General features: G+C 38.4%; 1 pseudogene; it reads left to right on the top strand.

Annotated features, from left to right (window-relative positions):
• The first annotated feature begins 1,719 nt into the window (after nt 1–1,719).
• Nucleotides 1,720–3,016, top strand: LOC105705550 (septin-7-like; annotated as a pseudogene).
• Nucleotides 3,017–16,902: the final 13,886 nt, after the last annotated feature.

Below are 16,902 nucleotides of genomic sequence, written 5' to 3'. Positions count from 1 at the left end.
CATGAACATAGATGCAGAAATCCTCAATAACAAAGCAAATTGAATCAAGTAAATATATAAAAAGGATAATACACCATTACTAAGTGGAGTTCATCCAAGGAATTGATTCAACATTTGAAATATTTTATTCAACTTTCAACATTTGAAAATCAATCAATGTAATTCATAATATCAGACTAAAGATGAAAAACCTCATGATAATCTCAACAGATGTATAAAAAGCAGTGGACAAAATTCAAAATATATTCAGTATGAAATCAATCAAACAAACAAACAAACATAAAAGCCTCCCAGCAAATTAGAAATAAAAGAGAAGTTCTGGGCTGGGCGTGGTGGCTCACGCCTGAAATCCTAGCACTTTGGGAGGCTCTGCCTCCTGGGTTCAAGTGATTCTCCTGCCTTAGTCCCCTGAGTAGCTGGGATTACAGCCGCCTGCCATCATGCTCAGCTAATTTTTGTATTTTTAGTAGAGACACGGTTTCACCATGTTGGCCAGGCTGGTCTTGAACTCTTGACCTCAGGTGATTCACTTGCCTCAGCCTTCCAAAGTGCTGGGATTACAGGCATGCGCCACTGCACCCAGCCTTCATTGTGGTTTTGATTTGCATTTTCCTGATGATTAATGATTCTGAGTATCTTTTCATGTTCTTATTGGCTATTTATATATCTTTCTTAGAGAAATGACTATTCAGAGCCTTTGCTCATTTTTAAATTGATGTATTTTTTCATTATTGAGTTGTAAATATTCTTTATACATTCTAGATGCAAGTCCCTTATCAAATATATGATTTGCAAAAAATTTCTCCCATTCTGTGGGCTGTCTTTTCTCTTTCTTGTGTCTTTTGATACACAAACGTTCTATATTTTGATGAAGCCTCATGTATCTGTTGTTTTTTCTTTGGTTGCTTGTGCTTTTAGTGGCATATCTAAGAATTCTTTGTCAAATCCAAGGTGATGTAGATCAATCTCTATATTTCATTCTAAGAATCTTTTAATTTTTAGCCCTTACATTTAGGTCTTTGATCCATTTTGAGTTTGTTTTTTGCATGGTGTGAGGTAAGAACTCAACTTTACTTTTGTTTTTGCATGTGGATGTCTAGTTATCCCAGTACCATTTGTTGAGAAGACTATTATTTCTCCTATTGAATGATCTTGATCTTTTTGCTGAAAATTGACCATAGGTGTATGGGTTTATTTCTGGACTCTCAATTCTATTGCATTGACAACACAACTTTAAATTTTATCTAACACAAAAATTGACAAAGGATCCAAGAGATATTGACAGCCACAGTGGAAGTTTAAAAAACACTTCTTGGCCAGGTGCAGTAATCCCAGCACTTTGGGAGGTTGAGGTGGGAGGATTGCTTGAGGCTAGGAGTTCAAGACTAGCCTGGGCAACATGGCAAGATCCCATCTCTAAACAAAATTTTTAAATTAGCTGGGTGTCGGGGTCACCACTTGCAGGGGTCTGCCGGCAGACTCTGACTCAACGATGGATGATAAATTCACTCACACCCAGAACTTTGGGGTGGGGTTTGTCAGTCAGTGTGAGATCCGCTACTGAGGAGAGAAGTGTCAACAGCAGCACCATGGAAATCTGGAACACTAGAATGATGGAAATGTGTTCTTTACAAAGTAGCTCAACAGAAGAACCCTGAAGGCTCTGTGGGATTTGCCAATCTCCAAAATTAAGTACACAGAAAATCAGGGAATAGAGGGTTTGAATTCTTGCTTATGGTAGTGGGTGAATGTGGATTGGGAAAGTTGACATTAACCAACTCATTATTCCTGACAGATTTGTATTCTCCGGAGTATCCAGTTCCTTCTCATAGACTAAAAAAGACTATACAGGTTGAACAATCCAAAGTTTTAATCAAAGAAGATGGTGTTCAGTTGCTGCTCACAATAGTTGATACCCCAGGATTCGGAGAAGCAGTGGATAATTGTAATTGCCGGCAGCCTGTTATTGACTACATTGATAGTAAATTTGACGACTACCTAAATGCAGAATCCAGAGTGAACAGACGTCAGATGCCTGATAACAGGGTGCAGTGTTGTTTATACTTCATTGCTCCTTCAGGACATGGACTTAAACCATTGGATATTGAGTTTATGAAGCATTTGCAAGAAAAAGTGAATGTCATCCCACTAATTGCCAAAGCAGACACACTCACACCAGAGGAGTGCCATCAGTTTAAAAAACAGATAATGAAAGAAATCCAGTAACATAAAATTAAAATACATGAATTTCCAGAAACAGATGATGAAGAAGAAAATAAACTTGTTAAAAAGATAAAGGATTGTTTACTTGCTGTGGTAGGTATAATAATATCACTGAAGTTAATGGCAAAATGGTCCGAGGAAGGCAGTATTCTTGGGGTGTTGCTGAAGTTGAAAATGGTGAACAGTCTAATTTTACAACTCTAAGAAATATGTTGGTAAGAACACACACTTGAAATATCTAAGAAATATTTTGGTAAGACCACACATATAATTATAAGAAATACGTTGGTAAGAACACACACTTGAAAGATGTTACTAATAATGTTCACTGTGAGAACCACAGAAGCAAAAAATAAAAGCAGCTGTGACTTATAATGGAGATGCTAACAAGAATAAAGGGCAGCTGACTAAGAGCCCTCTGGCACAAATGGAAGATGAAAGAAGGGAGCCACGTAGCTAAAATGAAGAAAATGGAGATGTAGATGGAGCAGGTGTTTGAGATAAAGGTCAAAGAAGTTCAAAAACTGAAGGACTCTGAAGCCAAGCTCCAGCAGCACCACGAGCAAATGAAGAAGAATTTGGACACAGCACAAAGAATTAGAAGGAAAATGTCATCAGTTTGAGGATGAGAAAGCAAACTGGGAAGCTCAATAGCATATTTTAGAAGAACAGAACTCTTTGAGGACCTTGGAAAAGAACAAGAAGAAAGGGAAGATCTTTTAAACTCTCTATTGACCACCAGTTACATATTAGTTGCCAATAGGCCAGCTTGGACATCAGTGTTTGTTGAATCCATTTGACCAATTTGCACCAGTTTTATCCGTAATGATGGATTTAACAGCATGACAAAAATTATTTTGTTGTTGTTGTTCTTGATGGAAATTAAGATGCCTTGAATTGTCTAGGGTGTTATGTACTTAGAAAGTAACAGCTCTAAGTACCTTTCCTACATTTGTTTTTTTATTAAACAGGTATCTTCAGTTTAATGCAAGAGAACATTTTACTGTTGTACAATCTTCTGGTGGTTTGACTGCTTACAGAATATTCCCAAATAAAAGGACTCTGGAAGGTTTTCGAAAATTAAATAAGCTAAACATCCATCTCAAGATGTCATAAAAAGATTGGAAAATAGAAAGCTAAGAGCAAAACTGAGTAAACAGAATATAATCAATGAAGAACAAATTTGGTTTTTTTGAAAAGACTAATAAAACCAGCAAACTCTAGCCGAGATTGATTAAGTAAAAAAGAATGAAGTCACAAATAACCGATATCAAGAATAAAAGAAAGGATAACTATGGATCTTATAGATTTTTAAGATAATATGAGGATATTATGAACTAGATATGCCAAAAAAATTTAACAAAAATGATTCAAGAAGAAATAGCCAAATAATTCCCCAAATGTCAATAAAATTGAATTAGATATTTATTCCCACAAAAAGTCCATATCCAGATGGCTTTATTAGCAAATATTACCAAATATTTAAGAAAACATTCACAAATTACTCAACAGAAAAACAATATATCCACCAACTTGTTTTATGTCACATCATCCTACAATCTTCTAATCTCAGTGGTTTTCAATGAGAAACCAGCTGTTCATGTTACTGAAAATCCCTGTACATGGTAAGTTCCTTCTCTCTTTCTTGCTGCTTTCAAGATTTTCTCCTTGTCTTTGGTTTTCCACAGTTTGATTATTATGTGTGTTAGTGATATCTCTTTGAATTTATCCCACTTAGAGTTTGTTGAACTTCCTGAATGGATAGATTAATGTTGTTCATAAATTTGGGAAGTTTGGGCCATAATTTCTCCAAATATTCTTTCTTCCCTTTTTCTTTCTTCTTCCTCTGTGTATTCCATAATGAATATATTGATATGGGTGAGATTATCTTAGGAGGGTCTTAACCTCTGTCCAATGTTTTATTCTTAATTCTTTCTTAAATTTTTCAAAATTAATTTTTTTTTATTTCAATCGTTTTTGGGGAACAGTCGTTTTTGGGTGTTTGTTTACATGGATAAGTTCTTTAGTGGTGATTTCTGAGATTTTGGTGTATCTGTCACCCAAGCAGTATACACTGTACCCCATGTGTAGTCTTTCATCCCTCACCTCCTTCTCACCCTTCCCCCAGAGTCCCCAAATTCCATTATATCATTCTTATGCCTTTGTGTCCTTGTAGCTTAGCTCCCACTTATAAGTGAGAACATACGATGTTTGGTTATCCATTCCTGTGTTACTTCACTTAAAATAATGGTCTCCAACTCCATCTGAGTTGCTGTGAATGCGATTGTTTTGTTCCTTTATATGGATAAGTTATATGCATATATATGTAACTTATTCTTTACCCAGTCATTAGTTGTTGGGCATTTGGGCTGATTCCATATTTTTGCAATTGTGAATTGTGCTGCTGTAAACATGCGTGTGCAAGTGTTTTTTCCTATAATGACTTATCTTCCTCTGGATAGATACCCAGTAGTAGGATTGCTGGATCAAATGGTAGTTCTAATTTTAGTTATTTAAGGAATCTCCACACTGTTTTCCATAGTGGTCGTATTAGTTTACCTTCTTCTCACCAGCAGTGTAAAAGGGTTCCCTTTTCACCATCTCCATGCCAGCGTCTATTTATTTTTTGATTTTCTAATTATGGCCATTCTTGTAGGAGTAAGGTGGTATCACATTGTGGTTTTAATTGCATTTCTCTGATAATTACTGATGTTGAGCATTTTTTCATATGTTTGTTGGCCATTTGTATATCTTCTTTTGACAATTGTCTATTCATTTCCTTAGCCTACTTCTTGATGGTATTATTTGTTTTTTTCTTGCTGATTTATATGAGTTTCTTGTAGATTCTAGACATTAGTCCTTTGTCAGATGCATAGTTTGTAAATATTTTCTCCCACTCTGTGTGTTGTCTGTTTACTCTGCTGATTTGTTGTTGCTGTGCAGAAGCTTTTTGGTTTAATTAGGTCCTATCTATTTATCTTTGTTTTTGTTGCATTTGCTTTTGGGGTTTTGGTCATGAGCTCTTTGCGTAAGCCAATGTCAAGGAGAGTTTTTCTGATGTTATCGTCTAGAATTTTTATGATTTTAGGTCTTCGATTTAAGTCTTGGATCCATCTTGAGTTGATTTTTGTATATGGTAAGAGATGAGGATCCAGTTTCATTCTTCTACATGTGGCTTGCCAATTATTCTGGCACCATATTTTGAATAGGGTATCTTTTCCCCAATTTATGCTTTTGTTTGCTTTATCAAAGATCAGTTGGTTGTAACTATTTGGCTTTATTTTTGGTTTCTCTATTCTGTTCCATTGATCTATGTGCCATTTTTATACCAGTACCATGCTGTTTTGGCAAATAGAGCCTTGTAGTACAGTTTGAAGTTGGGTAATGTGATGCCCCCAGATTTTTTTTTTTTATGGCTAACAAGTTCTGGGATACATGTGCAGAATGTGCAGGTTTGTTACATAGGTATACAGGTGCCGTGGTGGTTTGCTGCATCCATCACCCCGTCATCTACATTAGGTATTTCTCCTAATTCTATCCCTCCCCTATCTCCCCACCCCCTGCTATCCCTCCTGTAGCTCCCCTACCTGACAGGCCCTGGTGTGTGATGTTCCCCTCCCTGTGTTCTCATTGCTCAACACCCACTTATGAGTGAGAACATCTGGTATTTGGTTTTCTGTTCTTGTGTAAGTTTGCTGAGAATGATGTTTTCCAGCTTTATCCATGTCCCTGCAAAGGACATGAACTCATTCTTTTTTATGGCTATATAGTATTCCACGGTGTATATGTGTCACATTTTTTCTTTCTTTCTTTCTTTTTTTTTTTTTGGTTGCTTCCAGTACTTTTTTTTTTCATTTTTTTAAATAGTATTTTGGGCTCTGATGTACATGTGTACATCCTGCATCCTGCAGGATTGTTGCATAGGTACATACATGCCATGGTGGTTTGCTGTCTCCATCCCCCCACCCCCGTCACCTACATCAGGCATTTCTCCCGGTGTTATCCCTCCCCATCCTCCCCGCCCACCCCTGCTTTCCCTCCCCTCCACCCTGACACCTAGCCCAGTGAGTGTTGTTCTCTTCTCTGTGCCCAAGTGTTCTCATTGTTCGTCACATGCTTATGAGAGAAAACATGCAGTGTTTGGTTTTCTGTTCTTGTGTCAGTTTGCTGAGAATGATGGTTTCTAGATTCATCCATGTCTCTACAAAGGACACAAACTCGTCACTATTTATGGCTGCATAGTATTCCATGGTGTATATGTGCCACATTTTCTTTGTCCAGTCTATCCTTAATGGGCATTTGGGTTGGTTCCAGGTCTTTGCTATTTTAAACAGCGCTGCAATGAACATATGTATGCACATGTCTTTATAATAGACCGATTTATAATCCTTTGGGTATATACCCAGTAATGGGATTGCTGGATCAAATGGTATTTCTATTTTTAGATCCTTGAGGAATTGCTATACTGTCTTCCACAATGGTTGAACTAATTTACACTCCCACCAACAGTGTAAAAGGGTTCCTATTTCTCCACATCCTCTCCAGCATCTGTTGTCTCCTGATATTTTAATGATTGCCATTCTAACTGGCATGAGATGGTATCTCAATTCGGTTTTAATTTGCATTTCTCTAATGACCAGTGATGATGAGCTTTTTCTCATATGTTTGTTGGCTGCATATATATCTTCTTTTTTTTTTTTTTTTTTTTTTTGAGACGGAGTTTCGCACGTTACCCAGGCTGGAGTGCAATGGCGCGATCTCGGCTCACCGCAACCTCCGCCTCCCGGATTCAGGCAATTCTCCTGCCTCAGCCTCCTAAGTAGCTGGGATTACAGGCACGTGCCACCATGCCCAGCTAATTTTTTGTATTTTTAGTAGAGACGGGGTTTCACCATGTTGACCGGGATGGTCTCGATCTCTTGACCTCGTGATCCACCCGCCTCGGCCTCCCAAAGTGCTAGGATTACAGGCTTGAGCCACCGCGCCCGGCCGATCTTCTTTTGAGAAGTATCTGTTCATATCCTTCACTCACTTTTTGGTGGGTTTGTTTGTTTGTTTCTTGTAAATTTATTTAAGTTATTTGTAGATTCTGGATATTAGCCCTTTATCAGGTGGGTAGATTGCAAAAATTTTTCCCATTCTGTTGGTTGCTGGTTCACTCTAATGATACTTTCTTTTGCTGTGCAGAAGCTCTTAAGTTTAATTAGACCCCATTTGTCTATTTTGGCTTTTGTTGCCATTGCTTTTGGTGTTTTAGTCATGAAGTTCTTGCCCATGCCTATGTCCTGAATGGTATTGCTTAGGTTTTCTTCTAGGGTTTTTATGGTATTAGGTCTTATGTTTAAATCTTTAATCCATCTGGAGTTAATTTTTATATGAGGTATAAGGAAGGGATCCAGTTTCAGCTTTCTGCTTATGGCTAGCCAGTTTTCCTAACACCATTTATTAAATAGGAAATCCTTTCCCTATTGCTTGTTTTTGTCAGATTTGTCAAAGATCAGATGATTGTAGATGTGTGGCATTATTTCTGAGGCCTCTGTTCTGTTCCATTGGTCTATATCTCTGTTTTGGTACCAGTACCATGCTGTTTTGATTACTGTAGCCTTGTAGTATAGTTTGAAGTCAGGTAGCGGGATACCTCCAGCTTTGTTTTTCTTGCTTAGGATTGTCTTGGCTATGTGGGCTCCTTTTTGGTTCCATATGAAGTTTAAGGTGTTTTTTTCCAATTCCGTGAAGAAAGTCAATGGAAGCTTGATAGGGATAGCATTGAATCTATAAGTTACTTTGGGCAGTATGGCCATTTTCACGATATTGATTCTTCCTAACTATGAGCATGAATGTTTTTCCATCTGTTTGTGTCCTCTCTTATTTCCTTGTGCAGTGGTTTGTAGTTCTCCATGAAGAGGTCCTTCACATACCTTGTTAGTTATATTCCTAGATATTTTATTCTTATTGTAGCAATTGTGAATGGGAGTTCACTCATGATTTTGCTCTCTGTCTGTTATTGGTGTATAGGAATGCTTGTGACTTTTGCACATTGATTTTGCATCCTGAGTCTTTGCTGAAGTTGCTTATCAGCTTAAGGAGATTTGGGACTGAGACATTGGGACCTTCTAAATATGCAATCATGTCGTCTTCAAATAGAGACAGTTTGACTTCCTCTTTTCCTAATTGAATACTCTTTATTTTTCTTGTCTGATTGCTCTGGCTGGAACTTTGCCCAATACTACGTTGAATAGGAGTGGTGAGAGAGGGCACCCTTGTCTTGTGCCGGTTTTCAAAGGGAATGCTTCCAGTTTTTGCCCATTCAGTATGATATTGGCTGTGGATTTGTCATAAATAGCTCTTATTATTTTGAGATACATTCCATCGATATCTAGTTTATTGAGAGTTTTTAGCATAAAGGGCTGTTGAATTTTGTTGAATGCCTTCTCTGCATCTATTGAGATTATCATGTGGTTTCCTTTTGCTCAGTATTGCTTTGGCTATGTGAGCCCTTTTTTGGTTCCATATGAATTTTAGGATTTTTTTTCCTACACCATGAAGAATGATAGTGGTAGATTGATGGAAATTGCATTAAATTTATAGACTGCTTTTGGCAATATGATCATTTTCACAATATTGATTCTATCCATCTATGAGTGTGGGATGTGTTTCTGTTTGTGTTATCTGTCATTTCTTTCATCAGTGTTTTGTAGTTTTCCTTGTAGAGATCTTTCACCTCCTTAGTTAGGTATTGTGGGTAACTCCCCTTCTAGGCACCAAGGAAGGAGAGCTAAGCAGACCCCCAGCACAATTAGTGCCTTAAGAATATCTTACTGCTCATTTATTTTCTTTTATATATAATCTCTTTATAGATAATCATATCTTAGTTTGTAGTCAGAGGAATGTCTAGAGCAGACACATTGCAGAGCATGAACTAGGGAAAAACAGCCACACCAGGACAAGAATCAATGACCCAGGAGGTAGTGCCCCTGCCTGAAAGGGTATGCACTACATGGCAGGTTGGCCCAGGCAGCAGCGTTCAGTATTGTAAAGATACCCGCTGTATGGCAGGCTTGGAGCAAGAGTCACTCCTCCTGAAAGGGAGTTGTAGTATCTTGCATCCAGTTCTTGCGGAAAGCTGGCCTCAGGCTGGCAATCCCGCATATGTCTGAGGGCTTAAAACCCCTCCGGTATAATCGTGCCTAGGTGGCTGTATACCCTGTCAGCTCTGTTGCTACTGTGCTGACTCATCATCATCAGTGAACAGCAACAGTTTAACTTTCTCTTTACTGATTTGCATGCCCTTTATTTCTTTCTCTCCTCTGATTGCTCTGTCTAGGACTTCCAGTACTATGTTGTGTAGAAGTGGTGAAAGTGGGCATCCTTGTCTTGTTCCAGTTCTCAGGAGGAATGCTTTCAACTTTTCCCCCATTCAGTATACTATTGGCTGTGAGTTTGTTATAGATGGCTTTTATTGCCTTGAGGTATGTCCCTTCTATGCTGATTTTGCTGAGGGTTTTAATCATAAGGGGATGCTGGATTTTGTCAAATGCTTTTTCTCTATCTATTGAAATGATCATATGATTTGCATCTCTGGTATGAAACCCACTCAGGCCAGGTGCACTGGCTCATGCCTGTAATCCCAGCACGTTGAAAGGCTGAGGCAGGTGGATAACCTGAGGTCAGGAGTTTGAGACCAGTCTGACCAACATGGTGTGACCCCATCTCTACTAAAAGAATTAGCTGAGCATGGGGCAGATGCCTGTAGTCCCAGCTACTAGGGAGGCTAAGGCAGGAGAATTGCTTGAAACCATGGGGTAGAGGTTGCAGTGAGCTGAGATTGTGCCACTGAACTCCAGCCTGAGTGACAGAGCAAGACTCCATCTAAAAAAAAAAGAAACCCACTTGCTCATGGTGTATTACCTTTTTGATATGTTGTTGAATTTGGTTAGCTAGTATTTTGTTGAGGATTTTTGCATCTATGTTCATTGGTCTGTAGTTTCTTTTCTTTTCTTTTTTTTTTTTTTTGTTGTTATATCCTTTCCTGGTATTGATATTAGGGTGATACTGGCTTCATAGAATGATTTAGGGAGGATTCCCTCTTTCTCTATTTTTCTGAATCATTTCAGTAGAATTGGTACCAATTCTTCTTTGAATGTCTGATAGAATTCAGCTGTGAATCCATCTGGTCCTGAACATTTTTTTGTTGGCGATTTTTAAATTATTGTTTCAATTTCACTACTCATTATTGCTCTGTTTAAGAGTTTCTATTTCTTCCTGGTTTAATCTAGGAGGATTTTGGTTTTCAGGAATTTATCCATCTCTATGTTTTCTAGTTTGTGCACATAAAGGTGTTCATAGTAGCCTTTAGTGATCTTTTGCATTTCTGTGGTTGCATATAGATGGCTTTTGTTGAATATTTATTGAGATTACTTGAATATTCTCTCTTGTTTTCTGGATTAATTTTACTAATGGTCTATCAACTTTGTTTATCTTTTCAAAGAATAAGTATTTTGGTTCGTTTACCTTTTTTTTGTTTGTTTGTTTCAATTTCATTTTGTTCCAATCTGATATTTGTTATTTCTATTCTTCTCCTGAATTTGGGTTTGGCTTATTCTTTTTTCTTTATTTCCTTGAGATGTACCTTAGATTGTCTATTTTTGCTGTTTCAGACTTCTTGATGTAGGTATTTAATGCTATGAACTTTCCTTTTAGCACTGCTCTTACTGTATTTCAAAGGTTTTGATAGGTTGTGTCACTATTATCTTTCCGTTCAAAGAATTTGTTAATTTCCCTCTTGATTTTATTGTTGACCCAAAGATTATTCAGGAGCAATTATTTAATTCATTCATACATTTATATAGTTTTTGGAGTTCCTTTTGGAGTTAATTTCTAATTTTATTCCACTGTGGTCTGAGAGGGTACTTGATATAATTTCTATTTTCTTAATTTATTGAGACTTGTTCTGTGGCCTATCATATGTTCTCTCTTGGAGAATGTTTCATGTGCTGATGAAAAGAATGTATGTTCTATAGTTGTTAGGTAGAATGTTCTGTAAATAACTGTTAAGTCCATTTGTTTTAAAGGATAGTTGAAGCCCATTGTTTCTTTGACTTTCTGTCTTGATGACCAGGGTAGTGCTGTCAGTGGAGTATTAAATTCCCCTACTGTTATTGTGTTGCTGTCTATCTCATTTTTTAGATCTAGTACTAATCATTTAATAAATCTGGGAGTTCTAGAGATAGGTGCATATATATTTAGGATTATGATATATTCCTGTTGGACTAATCCTTTTATCATTATAAATGTCCCTCTTCATCTTTTAAAACTGTTGCTGTTTTAAAATCTGTTTTGTCTAATATAAGGATGGCTACTCCTGCTTGCTTTTGGTTCCCATTTACATGGAATATCTTTTTCTACACCTTTACCTTAAGTTCATGTGAGTCCTTATGTGTTAGGTGAGTCTCTTGAAGACAGCAGATACTTGGTTGGTGGATTTTTATTCATTCCATCATTCTGTATCTTTTGAATGGAGCATTTAGGCCATTTACGTTCAATGTTAGTATTGAGATGTGAAGTACTGTTTTATCTAATGTGCTAGAGACCTTGTTTCTTTTTTCATTGTGTCATACATTGCTTTTTTTTCCCCATTGTGTTATTGCTTTATAGACCCAATGAGATTTATGCTCTAATCTCAAAATACACTAAGATTTTGGTGTATTTTGAGATTTTGTTTCAAGATTTAGAACTCCTTTTAGCATTTCTTGTAGTGCTGGCTTGGTATTGGAGAATTCTGTCAGCATTTATTTGTCTGAAAAATACTTTATCACTCCTTCATTTATGAAGCTTAGTTATGCTGGATACAAAATTCTTGGCTGGTAATTCTTTGAGGAATTTGAAGATAGGACTCTACTCCCTTTTGGCTTGCTGGGTTTCTGCTGAGAAATCTGCTGTTAATCTGATAGGTTTTCCTTTGTAGGTTACTTGATGCTTTTGCCTCACACCTCTTAAGATTTTTTTCTTCTGTCTTGACTTTGGATAACTTGATGACTATGCACCTAGGTGATGATCTTTTTGTGATGAATTTCCCAGGTGTACATTGAGCTTCTTGTATTTGGATGTGTAGCTCTCTAGCAAGGCCAGGGAAGTTTTCCTCAAATGTTTTCCAAACTTTTAGATTTCTCTTATTCCCCAGGAATGTCAATTATTCTTAGACTTAGGTTCATTTTCATGCTGCTAATAAAGACATAACCAAAACTGAGAAAAAAAAGAGGTTTAATTGGACTTACAGTTCCACATGGCTGAGGAGGCCTCAGAATCATGGTGAGAGGTAAAAGGCACTTCTTACACGGCAGCAGCAAGTGAAAATGAGAAAGATGCAAAAGCAGAAACCCCGGATGAAACCATCAGATCTTGTGAGACTTATTCACTACCACAAGAGAACAGTATGGGAGAAACTACCCCCATGATTCAAATTATCTCCCACCGAGTCCCTCCCACAACACATGGGAATTATGGGAGTACAATTCAAGATGAGATTTGGGTGAGGACATAGAGCCAAGCCATATCATTCATTTAGCATAATCCTAAATATCATGGAGTCTTTGTTCAATGTTTTTAAATTTTTTTCTTTGTCTTTGTCTGATTGTGTTAATTCAGAAGCCTTGTCTTCAAGCTCTGAAGTTCTTTCTTCTACATATTCTAGTCTATTATTCAGTGTATTGTGTATTTCTCTAAGTGCGTCTTTCATTTCCAGAAATTGTTATTGTTTTTTATGATATTTATTTCTCTGGAAAATTTGTCATCTGTATTAAATATAAAAATTAAATTTTCTGTTAATTTATTTAAGCTATTTTTTTAACTTTCTCTGGTATCTCCCTGATAATCAGCCTTTTGAAGTCTTTATCTGGCAATTCAGAGATTTCTTCTTGGTTTGAATCCATTGCTGGGGAGCTACTGTGATCTTCTGGGGGTGTATAGAACCTTGTTTTGTCATAGTACCAGAATTACTTCCCTGGTTCCTTCTCATTTGGGTAGACTATTTCAGTGGAAAGATCTGGAACTCAAGGGCTGCTGTTCAGATTCTTTTGTCCCACAGATGCCACACTCAGGGTCAGGTTCTGGCCCATGCTGAGGTCTGAGGGGAGTGGGTGGATGGGCATTTAGCTGAAAGAACACTTGGGGGTCCGTAGGCAGGTGAGTATTGTTTTATTCAGCAGCAGCTCTCATCAACAGTCTTCTCATCAGCAGCTTATTACACCAGCTTTCTCACACTGTCCATCTCTATCTCAGCTGTCTGCTCTGGCTCTGTGGCTCCTGCCATCCCCCAAGGCTACAGCTGCACGGCCAGCTCTCCCTTGCCTTTACTCTTTATCTTTCTGGGCACCAGCATGAGCTGTGCTGTGGCTCCCCTCTGTCTGTCTTGAAGACGGGTAGCTCTGGTTCTCCCTCTCTCTTTCTCTGGACACCAGTGCCATGCCAAGCCATGCCCAAGAGCCCCATGCCCAGTGTCAGCAGGGCAGTTACACCTTCTACAGACAATAGTGGCTTCGAGCTAAGTATGAACTTACACAAACAACTTATATAACAAGTGGAAGTGTGCGCCAGTGGACCAATTCCGCTGAATCATGCAGGCCTGGATGTCTGCCTCAGCCTCTTCCTTGACTAAAGCACATCTATGTATCTTACAGATGATTTCTGTGAATTTCTTTCTTTCCCTTGTGAGTGGGCCATACTTTCCTGTTTCTTTGTATGCCTTGTAATTATATTGCTGAGAATTGGACCTGTTGAATATTATAATGTGGAACTCTGGAAATAAGACTCTACCCAAGGCTTTAATGTCCATTGTTGAGGGCTGCAGGCATCCACTTGTTTAATGAGTTTCTAAATTGTGTTTGCCAAGACTGTATTCCTTGTCACATGTGCCTATTGAAGTCTCTGTTTTGTTACCTTCGCAGTTGACTAGTGACCTGAAAGAGATTTCCTTAAATGCCTAGAGACAGAAAAGAAAAAAGAAAAAGAAAAACACCCACAAAACCATAAGCCCCTGCATCTGGTCTTCACATTCTGGCTCTAAGCTAGGACACTCCTTCAAAGCTAAGTCAAGCTGGTGGCAACCCTACCTTAGCCTTCACTTCTTGCTTGTGTGGAGTCCAAAGATCAGCCACAAGTATAAGTCTAGGATCCTCTCAAGCCTTTTCTGATTGTGCATCTGGGCCCACACATGTATACTCTACTCCAGATTCCCCAGTATATGCTGTAGCCTTCCAAGGCTCTCATTCCCCCAAGAATCTTCCTCCTGATTCTCAGGCTTTTGGGTCTATCTCTTGCTTGACTCATCCTTCATTTCTTCCCCCAGGCAGCAGTGGATTGTGCATGTCTTTAAATATTTCCATCAGATCCCATGCAGGAAACTCTTCAACCTGAGGAGGTCAAATTAAGGGTCAGCCTCTATGTCAGTCTCTTACAGTAGGGGTCCCCAACCCCAGGGCCATGGACCAGTACCGGTCAATGGCCTGTTAGGAACTGGGCTGCACGGCAGCAGGTGAGGGGCCAGTGAGTGAAGCTTCATCTGTATTTACAGCATTCCCCATTGCTCCCATTACCACCTGAGCTCCACCTCCTGTCAGATCAGTAGCAGCATTAGATTCTCATAGGAGCACAAACCCTACTGTGAACTGCACATGCAAGGAATCTAGGTTGTGCATTCCTTATGAGAATCTAATGCCTGATAATCTGTCACTGTCTCCCATCACTCCCAGATGGAACTGTCTAGTTGCAGGAAAACAAGCTCAGGGCTTCTACTGATTCTACATCATGGTGAATGGTATGATTATTTTGTTATATATTAAAATGTAATAATGATAGATATAAAATACACAATAAATATAATGTGCTTGGATCATCCTGAAACCATCCCCCGTCCCAGTCTATGGAAAAATTGCCCATAAAACCGGTCCCTGGTGCCAAAAAGCTTTGGAACTGCTGCCTTAGAGAATGCAGAGATGCAGAGTCTGGTCAAGTGCATAACCAAAATGTTTTGAGAACACGGTCATATTGCTCAGCCTGGGACTAGAAGCTGCATCAGAACACAAGCCACCATCCACAAGAGTACCACCGGCTGAGGAGTAGGGGGTGCTAGATGGGCAAGCAAATCCCCCCACAATTCTTATCAAAATCCAGCTGCCTCTTTCTTTATTAAGCACTCCTTGGTTGGCTTAAATGTTTTATTAGACTCCAGAGTCTGAAATGTCGATTCTGTCCATTTTCCCCACTTAATGGTTGCTTCAGTAGAAGGACCAATTCTTGGAGCTCCCTATTCTGCTAATTTTATGATGTCACTTCTGTTGCAACTACTTTAGAAAATAATTTGGAAAACATAAATTGCTTCAGATTTATGGAATAAATCTGTAAACCAACAATTCTACTCTTTGTTGACATTCTAGAGCTGTGGTTCTCAAATGGGGCAATTTTGCCACTCTGTGGACATTGGAAATGCCTGGAGACATTTTTTTATTTCACAACTGGGGTGCGTCATTAGCATCTAATGGGTAGAGATCATGGATGTTGTGAAACATCTTACAATGCACAGGACTGCCCTCTCCCTCTAACCTGCAGTAATAAAGAATTATCTGGCCTAAATACTGAAGTTGAGTGCTAAGATTGAGAAACCCTCACCTAGAGAAATGTGTCCATGTATAGTAGGAGAATGCTCATAGCTTCATCATTTATAAGAGTCCTAAATGGGAAATGACTCAAATGATCCAAATGTCTATCAACAGTGGAAGGGATAAATATATTCTTGTTTGCATTCAGTGAGATACATTTTAGCTATAATAATGAAGTACAAACATTTATAAAGAACTACAAGAAAGTACTAGGCACAGTGGCACGCACCTGCAGTCTCAGCTACTGAGGAGGCCGAACTGAAGGATCACTTGAGCCCAGAAGTTCGAGGCTAGCCTGGGCAACATAGCCAGACCCACCACCCGCCAACCTCCAAAAAACAAAAATAAAACAAAGAAATAAAGAAATGCAAGAAGGTGATTTCCATAAATTTCAGGACAATGATCACCTATAGGGAAAAGTTGAGTGGGGAATTCAGATTAGTAGAGTACACATAAGGATCATCTGGGTTGCTGGCTATGTTCTATTTCTTGAACTGGGTAGTGTTTATATAAGTGTTCCCTTTAAGAAAAAGTACATTTGTATTCTATTACTTTTATTTATATCACATAATAAAAAATAAAAATAAAGTCTGTCAGTAATTACAGTATTTATTTTCTATTACACTCCCTACTGTATCTAGTCATATTCTTATTTGGATCTTCAAACTGATCATACAGTCCTAGGATAGATGTTCATTCAGTCAATCATCAATATTTATTGAGCATCTACTATAAGCCAGAAACTGTTCTATACACCAGGAATACAGAATGGAACAAGATAGACATCTTGCATTCCAGAGTGGGGAGACAGGAAGCAATAAACAAAAAGCTAAAAAAGATCATTTTGAGGGGTGGGTAAGTACTTTGAGAACAAGACAGAGTTAAATGAGAGAGGCTGACTGAAGTGAGAGTGACTGGAGTGAGATATTTTAGGTTGGTAAAGGTTTTCGTGAAGCTGACAGTTGGGGTGGTAACTGACCTGTATCAAGTGAAGGAAGGGGCTATGTGAAGTTCTGCAGGAAGAATA

The sequence above is a fragment of the Aotus nancymaae genome, unplaced genomic scaffold (genome assembly GCF_030222135.1).
Source record: "Aotus nancymaae isolate 86718 unplaced genomic scaffold, 86718_ANA_hifiasm-v0.15.2.pri h1tg000019l, whole genome shotgun sequence".
Lineage (NCBI taxonomy): Eukaryota > Metazoa > Chordata > Mammalia > Primates > Aotidae > Aotus > Aotus nancymaae.
This window is presented reverse-complemented; position numbering and strand designations above follow the sequence as displayed.